The sequence below is a fragment of the Sinohyriopsis cumingii genome, chromosome 8 (genome assembly GCF_028554795.1).
Source record: "Sinohyriopsis cumingii isolate HCF-2022 chromosome 8, ASM2855479v2, whole genome shotgun sequence".
In the NCBI taxonomy this organism is placed as follows: domain Eukaryota; kingdom Metazoa; phylum Mollusca; class Bivalvia; order Unionida; family Unionidae; genus Sinohyriopsis; species Sinohyriopsis cumingii.
Window position 1 is genome coordinate 19395195 of NC_142968.1, and position 9997 is coordinate 19405191.

The following is a 9997-nucleotide window of genomic DNA, read 5'->3' on the forward strand; positions in this document are numbered from 1 at the left end:
TAAATTGATGTGGAATATCATGTTTACGAAGTCCCACCTTGATAATGAAGGATATATCTATTTGACTCTACCGTATGCATTGTATATATTTGAAACAAACTTCATTACCTTTTATATACCCTGTCAAAGGAATTCGTAGGGCTGTATATTAGACGAGTGTTTATTACTGGGTCACGATGTGACACTTCATAAACCAGAACTGAGAACCATTATTTTTGGCAAAGAGAGAGAGAGCATTCTTTTCCAGCAGTGAAAGGGCTTCCTATCACAGAATTGAAGTGAAAGCTGTAACATTGGCCTATTTGAGGCTAATCATTCCTCTATAATGCAGCTAACACATCATGTAAACTCGTGATTTACAATTATTGTTATGTAATGCTTCTACTTAAGCCATCTCTATTATCTGCAGCATTTGCGTTTTAGTCTTTTATATACCAATCTTAAAGGCTGTTACATTTATGTTTTGTCGATTTGTATGACAAGGCTTTATGTTCTTTATTAACCACTACATGATCTTGCTGCTTTGAATTTCCGGCGAAAACAACAGAGGTAGTTGAATTTTTGTGAAATTATTTGTATCGCTAGAATCACCATAAGTCATATTCCTGCCCATGAAAAGGCATGGCTGTGCTATCTACAAAACATGTATGGTCTGTTGTAACGGTACTACTCATGCATGTGGATTCGTGAAGTTTAATATATGGGGAACATTAATTAAAAAAAGTAAGACTATCTTAATTTGTTATAATTAAAGAGTTATAAGGAAACATAAACCATCTGCTAACTTTAAATCATCTTTTCAGGTTTGGATAAATCTTTAGGCTTTTGAATTTTGTGACTGCCGTTCATGACACGTACTCGTTGAGAATTTATTTCACTGTGTGTTACATATTCACCTGAGGATAGTTCTGGTGGAGTCATCTCTCTTCAGTGTAGTGGTGTGCCACTTTTCCGTTCCCCCAGTTTTGATAGTGCATGTAAAATTTGGATCTCTTTGAAGGTATAAAAATAGCTCAAACTATAAGTATTGAACTAGATATTTAGTAGAAAAGTCTTTGGAGAACAATTCATTTAATATAGTGATACCTTTCCTACATTCACGATGTTTTGGAATTGTTGGGTAGAGTAAAAATATTACATTTTTAAATCTATTTTCTTTACATTTTCTGCATATCTTTGTCTCCTGCCTTTTTTAAGACTGTGAAGTTATTCGTTTAGAAAATCATTTTAGGCGGTCCCTTGAAAAGAATAAACTCGGATAGTTTAGATTTCACCCGAATGGTCATGCATACCTGCATTCAAACATTTCAGATGAATTTAAAAAATGAAAGGTGTTTGACAATTAAACAAGTTTGTTACGATTGGCATAATAGCCTGTTTTAATTTCACTTCAAATATTCGTGACAAGCCTCATATTCTGATTGATTAGTGACATCAAGACCAAAGTAGAGGGGCCCCGAGTGGCCGAGTGGTCTAAAGCGCTCACCGTTCCGGATCACTGCCATCTCACCTCTGTCTGCGTGGGTTCGAGTCCAAGGCTCGGCTAGCGTGGGTACGTGGGAAAGCCTGCCAGTAGCTTCTCGTGGGTCGGTGGTTCTTCCCTGGGTTTTCCAGGGTTCTTCCTCCACCAGTTATACTGGCCGCCATGTATAGCCTATCTTGTGCTGAAAAATGGCGTTAAATCCTAGATCAACATCAACAACCAAAGTAGAGCGGTTCTTGTGTTTTGTTTTTGTTTTTAACGGCCTCTTGTAACACATTAATTGCTATATCATGCAAGAAAAATGCCAGGTAAGTGCCTTTCTCATTGACATACTGACCCAAACTGGCATTGCCTCTGAGCGATCCCTAGGTTTACGGGTTCAACGCTGTACCATCATAGCTAACGAGACTCATTGGCAGTGCTGGTAAAGTTGGGGTACTCGCATTGGCCTATGGAATCTAAAGAGCACATGCACATGGATCATGCATTCTCTTGAAACGCAGATGGAGATACATTTTATCCCAGTACCGATGTGTATGTATACACGTGTAACATGCATTCTATTTAAGTGCAGCTGTATATATATATATATATATATATATATATATATATATATATATATATACATACATACAGACGTGTAGCATCCTTTATCTGGCAGTATAGATAAGGATTATGTTGCAGTGCAGATGGGTATGTACAAGTGAGTAGTACTGTCATGGAGCAAAGCTCGTATGAACAACATTCCTAAAATATTTCAATCTGTAGTGGCAGAAATAGGTCTTTTCATCCATTTTGATAATTATAAGATCTAAACAATGATCATAACTTTAGGTCTGCGCTATGTCAGAATTTTTGCTTTCATTCCTACTGTCCTACATACAAACCAAGCCACAGTGCACCTGTCTTTGAATATATACAAGCTTGCGTGTGGAGTTTTTCACGTGTGTATAATTCCAATTTTTAATATTGACATACTTTTCTACAGTCTGATGGATACAGTGGTCACTTGATACTGATCGGGAATATTTATACATCGGTACATTCTGAGGACTACGTTTGGTTCCCTGTTTCTAGGTCATTTTTGTGACGCTTTGTCTATACAATCCTCTTTAACCATCACAATAACATCAAGAAACCAACCACCCACTCTTGTGATTACGATCAAACTTTACAACCCCCAGATTTAAATCGCCGATTAAAATTTTAAATAATGTAATCATTCAGACCTTCATGCACTCCAACACTCACCTCTTTTGTCAAAGAAAGCATACGGTAAGCTTTACAAGACAATTCTCAGATATTATTGCATTATTTTCGAAAGTATTTTACACCAGCTGTTATTAAAGGTCAGGGTCATATCGCTAAAAATGGACACGATGTTGCTTTGGAAAGATCGAAATGCGTAGAAAGGAAGAACAACGATTACCATGACAACAGTGATCATTTAGGTTTCTAATCTCAAACCTCATATTACCTAATCTGCACGCTTATTAAGATATATAACTTTTAAGGCACATTAACACAAATAATACGAATAAAATTGTTTTTGTAAATGAGGATAGCAAAGGGTTGTTTTTCTTTGTGTAATACATTATTAATTTTAACAAGTAGCAAAAATATAATTCATTTGCACTTATCATTGAGGTACCTGGAATAATACATACATACATACATACATACATACATGCATGCATGCATGCATACATGCCTGAATGCATACATGCAAACATACATTCCATGTTTGTATACATAACATATGTTGCAACTGCATGTCGATTTTAGCACTAAAGTGGGGCCATTTCCCACGGTGTTTGGCTGTTCCAGTGTTCTTGCATGCCGTGGTTAAGCTTGCATTTCTAGCAGCAAACGCTTTGCAGGTCATACATATATACGAACTTAACCAGGGCATGAGGGAAAACTGGAACAGCCCAAAGCCGTGGGAAATGTCCCATCTTTAGTGCAGAAATAGAAATGCAGTTGCACTATTAAATATGTATATGATATATATACAGACTTAAAGATAAGTTGAATGTAAGCAGAGTATGGGAACGAGCGAGTCAGATCACATATTGCATTTCTTTTGGATAAATGAATACAGTCACATTTATAAGTTTTTGAAACGATTTAATACTCAGGTCAGTAAAGTGCGCATAGTCACACTTTTTATTTGTATCTAAATTCAGAAGGTTGATACGCATGCGATTATTGGTCGAGTAGACATCCTTTTTATAAAACCCAGTTTTCGAGAAAACTCCTTCCGGTCAACGCAATATAGTCTTAGTACAATACAAGAGCCGTACAACGCCTACATAAAGATGTTTATTTACTGATGGCATAGCAGATCAGTCATGAATTAACTTTCCTTCTCCAAAAAATGGATAGTCACACCAAGCTGAGTTATTGAAACAGTGCGACACTATTCTGACTTTAAACTATTCAAATATACGAGATAAGCATCTAGCAGGTATGTATTTTAGCGGTCTCATTTTATGAGAGATTTTGAGGAAGACATACTTGGCAAATTTGTGCAGCCATATCTAATTGGTAATTGATCACATAATATGTAGTTTCCTAACATTTAATGCTAATCAAGATCTTCCCCAAAGGAAGAAACCACTTTCAAAAACGATGCATTTACAGTCGACGAAAAACTGCATACACATATATGTATAGATAGTAAAGGAAAGCTATAAAAATAAAATAATGGAGAAATATGTCAGACTGATATATGGATCTAACACCATCTCTTTTTTGTGTTGGGGTCAGAACCACAAGGGTTTATTAAAATAATCAATAAAGCAAACTGATCGGATCTAAATATAATCTCAAGTCAAAGGATGACATCTGATTGTTGCGAGAAATCTCAAATACAATATATACATTAAATTATATCCCAGGTAAAGGTTATGTGTGGATGTATAGTAAAGTGTATGTATAAAAGAGGTAAAACAACAACAACAACATGTGTGTGTGTGTGTGTGTGTGTGTGTGTGTGTGTGTGTTTATCTCTACTACAACAGCCATTACATTAGGTTAATCAAATTCAGGATAGTATATTTCTGTTTTTAGATTCCATTACTTGCATTAGCTAAATGCTGATAAAATGATATGCACTATACTAGCTAATTGAAACCAGGTCCAATACTTTTATCTAAGGATATATTCTCACGGTCTTAAGTTATTAGATACTAGAACTTGTAAATTTGATAGTTGGCACAATATTCAGCATTACTTTTCTAGATTATGATGTTTTTCATTTGAAGTGTCCAGGCTCCAGTATTATAATGCATCTTTTTTCATATATTTGTTATTGTGATCCATTCCTGTGTTTCGTAATCTTGTACTATCCTGAATTTGATTAACCTAAAGACATACATACATACATACATACATACATACATACATACATACTAGCCCGCCTGCCTACCTACCTGCCTACCTACCAGCCTACCTACATATCTACCTACCTAAATACAAGCATACATTTGTCATGTAGTAAGAAAAAACACTTGTTGTTACCAATTGTATTCACTTTCCGATTATGCCCCTTTCTTTTTACAGTGTCAGAATAGTTACGGATAATTTGTTTAACTTATGAGCCACCAGGATTGGAAATAATTATAGCATAATTCTCAAACATAATCAGAAAGAGACTTAAAAATCGGTTATTGGTAATCATGTAATAATATATGGTTGATATACTTATTTGCTGAGGCATTAGCAGTTCCCGGAAAATATGCATAAACAATGGATGGAGCCATATAATGTCAAGGAATAATTAGTCATAAAATTTCCCAGAGATTATTATACAATTGTATGTATTAATATATTTCATCTTGTAAATGCGTTAGTTGACGATGTATTTCTCTTCCGTACGTTCTCGGTTCTATATTGTGTCTCATGATGTTGCAATATGTATAAACCATGTTTTTATTAACCTCATGCAATCTTTGCTGAAGAGGAGATGAAGTCTGTTAGTCAGTCAGTCACAGATGTAAAGAAATTCATATTTTGTTACACTTGTATAAGTTTACCATTTTCATTTCTTTACTATTTCAAAGTTAATGTTAAGCACATATCAATACATACGTACTAACATTTTTGAACACACACACACACACACACACACGATTTCCATTAGGGAACGGTAACCAAACAGTTTTATACAATACTGTTCCTAGAGGAAGCCGGTGGAATCACCACTTTAAACGTTTGCCATACCCTCGTCAAATCCAAAGTGTAAAAAGGAAATCAAAACGAAACAAACATCTCTTACTGAATGAACCGTATAGGAACACAGCCTATCAGATCTGATATCTAAACCAAGCTCTAATCTAAGCCAATTAGCATCAAATATCACAAATAATGCATGAAATGTGTTGTTCGGTCACGAGCTTTGGAAGTGTTGTTCAGTACAGAGTGTATGCTGCTAGCATTCAGGAGGAAAACTACTTTACAGATTTCTCCGGTAATTTCTGCTTCTGACTGCCTTTCGGTATGTATCCTGTATGTGAATAGCTTGTGAAAGTTTTTATATCTCTACAATGCGAATCTTTGTGATAACTGCAGACAACCATTTTTAATGTCAAGCATTTTTTGATGTTTCGAGAAACAATTACGAAGATTTTAGAATTGAATCATTATGCTAGCATGCCTGTAGAAGACTATGTCCTAGTATTTTATGTTACCTAATTTGTGGCAATCATAGCTGATCTCTTTGCCTTTATATTTGTCGTATTTGTCGAGAATTATGGTTTGTATTTATTTCTCTTTCCGTTTCGTGAAAACTAGTATTAATATTACTTTGAATACATCATCGCCGTTTACATTCATTTTGTCATAGAATTTGTCATTGCCAGTTCCATTTAGACAAAAGTTAAATAAAAATGTGTCAGGCCCCTCCCATCAATTGTTGATTCTAATACAATTGCGGTATATATAGGTAAGTATCCCGGTACACTCAGAATTACCGCGGTATTCCGTGGTAAGTATCATGGTACGTTCAATCGCGGTATGTTCAGATATATCGTGTTCTCGGTAACCAGCTCGAGTCTGTTTCCATGTCACATACGTTTAAACGGAACTTGTAATACAGATATCTCATTAGCATTTGATGAGAAAAGTTAAAGACGAAGTTAACAGAAAACAGGTGACCATAGATATTTTATGTTTTCTATTACATATTTTCTTCAATTAGTAGTTATCATAATTTGCAAACATTTTCGATAGTTTGTATGAAATATCTAAAAAGACGACGGATAAAAACGTAAATGGTATATGTTACTGGATACATCATTCAAATAGCTGGTCTGGTTGTCGACGGTTTGAGGAACATCGGAACCGTAATGTTAGGAAACGTTCAGTTGCCTGTGAGTGAATGATGATACGATTATTTGGGTGTGCCTGAGAAAACGGTCTGAAAAGCGAGATGTATCGGTTAATGATTATAGTGATTACTCCACTTGCCCGTCCCTGTTGTCGTCTTTAGGGCAAGGATCGTTTTAAAGCCAACAGACTTTGGATGCTACACGAATTATGGAGTATTGAAACACCTCCACAGATCATTTCAAGTGATTTAAAGTAGATGAAACTGAACACACACACGCACACACACACACACACACACACACACATATATATATGATCAAATATAACTGCTGCATATCTGCGTTTAATAAACATTTAGAGTCATTATCTAAGTAATGTATATCATCAACAGTTAAAACAAACAAAAAGCAGGCTTTACAATTTTACTCCGTTGTCAATAAGTTTAGATGATTCAGTCATGACGATTAAATACAGCCAACATTTTAACACATTTAGGAGAAGGTTGCGACTGGTATTTGTATAGGCAATATGTTTTCAAAATGTTGTTCACATGAATGAATGTAGCAGCAGGGAGGGCGAACCCACCTTTTTTATATAAGCCTCCAAAAATAAAACTAATCCTTCCTACAAGACCATAAAATCACTTTTTTAAGACTATCTATCACGTTTACTTGGTTGTAGGAAAATAGTTTGCCCTCGAAGGATTAATCGATAAAAATTCGCCCTCCCTGCTGCTATTTGTTAACAAATTTTGTTACAAAAATTGATCAAGACCATCGATAAAAAATGTCAAGAAAAAATTAGTTAAAATATTTTATAAAGGCCGACTCGGTACCTCGACCTTGGGTCATGTAAATGTATCGTTATGAATCCATGCGGGGATAACTGAGCCTGACTAAATAAACTTGAGGGTGGTAAAAGAAAGAGCAACTGATCCTGTCTAGAGTATTACGACACATACAATTTCCAGCTTGGTTACATCCACAAGTAGACCTACAGACTAGATTCAACTGTTCCTCAATGTGGATTTACACGCGAACAATTACAAGTGATTCCTGAAGACACACAATTACCACCACAATCACTTAACTAGCGCCGTTACGCCGATTGCATTCAAGACAGGTTAACATAGTATTTTCACGCGTATCACCAAGACTACTATCTTTTCTATCCACGGTAAATTGTCTTGGATGTTTATTCGAATACTGCCATAACATTATGCAATTACGACTCGCACAATGATTATCCTGCTATTGTTTCATCGCTATGACAAATTCAACATCGCGCTTATTTTTTGTGTCGCTTTGTTTATAACTAGCTAAATTGTTTTCTTATTATAACATCGCTGACAATTTCGTTATTCATATTAATAGTTTCTGCAACGTCTATCACAATTCATCGCAGCTGAGATATTCTTCTGACTCGAGACATTGCAAGATAAACCAGGTTTGACCATTCGATACGATCATCAACGATCCAAACTCGCGTATCAGTAATTGTTAATCCCTGAGATGAATGGATCGGCATTGCATACCCTAGTTTCCACGGTGATTTATTTGCGTTTAATGCATCCTCGACAATATTGACAGGAACCAAAACAGCATAATTTAATACAAGATTTTGTCGCTGTGATGATCCTGGTATATCAACGTCAATATTCTGTCGCCGTGTATTAGCAGGTCTGTAACATAACGGTACCGGTAACTCCGAATACTTTTCCTTGTGTTTCTCAAACAATTGCCGCTGAAGTTCATCACGAACTGCCTTTCTACTTGCTATTATTAGGTCATCTGGTTTCCATCTAGTCCAAAATTTATCTAACGGGCTTTCCTTTATTACCGTGCGTAATGCCTTACACTGATCCTCATTTGCTTGTAACATGATTAAACACTTGAGTGTTTTTAACATGCCATCAAGTGATCTGTGATCATCGTTAATTCCTCGTAATAATCCGCAATTGTTTTTAGCCAGATTTAGCGTAGATTTTCCAATAAACGGCGTTGGTTGAACTCGAGCAACGCACGTGATTACAGCTGTGTCTTTTGTTAACAACCAATCAAGAAAAGTTTTCAGCGCATCCAGTCACAATGTGTCCATATCTCATCCCACCTTACGGACATAGGTTTCGTTCATGCGCGAAGGAGTCCATTCCTCGCCGTTATATCGAAAAAAGCTGTGATAAGTACACGAATGTGTAATACGTTGCTTCACCTCTCTGGCGAGCCTGTGTATGGGTGTCAGGACTATCATTTTGTTCTCATAACACCGAAATATTTCAATAACACGTGTTGTTTTACCACATCCTCTAGGTCCGTTTAGATAAACAGTCTTGTGTCTGGATACTGGATCGTAAACAGATGGCGCTGTTGATATTTTAATCATTAACTAAGAACGCCAATAATAATCTTTGATTGGAGCATCAGCGGTTTCCATGTAATGGTATATTTGTTCTTGTTTTACTCTCCACGAACCCCAGTCATTTGATTTATTAACCCCGACAGATTCCAGTAGATCTAAATATACCCACGATGTGTAAAATGAATCCGTGGCAACTCTAATCGCGGTGCGAGGAAATCTGTTTAACATTGACAACAGGTTTATAGAAACATACGCAAGCATCGAAGACCTTAAATGAACACACTCCGGTGATTCACCATCGGTATAATTTACAATTGTTCCGAGTTTATCTCCGCTTGATAAAAACACTTTTTGTGTACCGATAAATGTATTTTTGTTTATTGTGTCATTAACTATAAAATCCAACTCAGCATCATCCATGATTAATCGCGTACAATGCAGTTGTTGATCACTTCCACCTTGAGTAAATTTACCTATTATTTTTCTTCCAAGATCTTTTGAGATTTTTTCCTCCTTGGTTGCGGTAACAAAACTTCGGTCTGCTTCCAATATGATATAATTGCTTCGCAGATGGTCAACGAGAACAGTATTATTTTATCAAGCATATATCGTAACAACACTATTGGCACGTATTTTATTTCTGAGAAATGTCGACCAAACCAAACATAACAAATTGGATGAAGACCACCATCAAACTCAAATGAATCGACGCAAGCAAATCCAGTCAAGGTAAAATCAGGTAGTGATCCGTTTATCGCCACGGTTGTCATTTCATGACTGGGATGTCCAAACTGCACAAAATACTCACCCATCCCAAGAACCCAA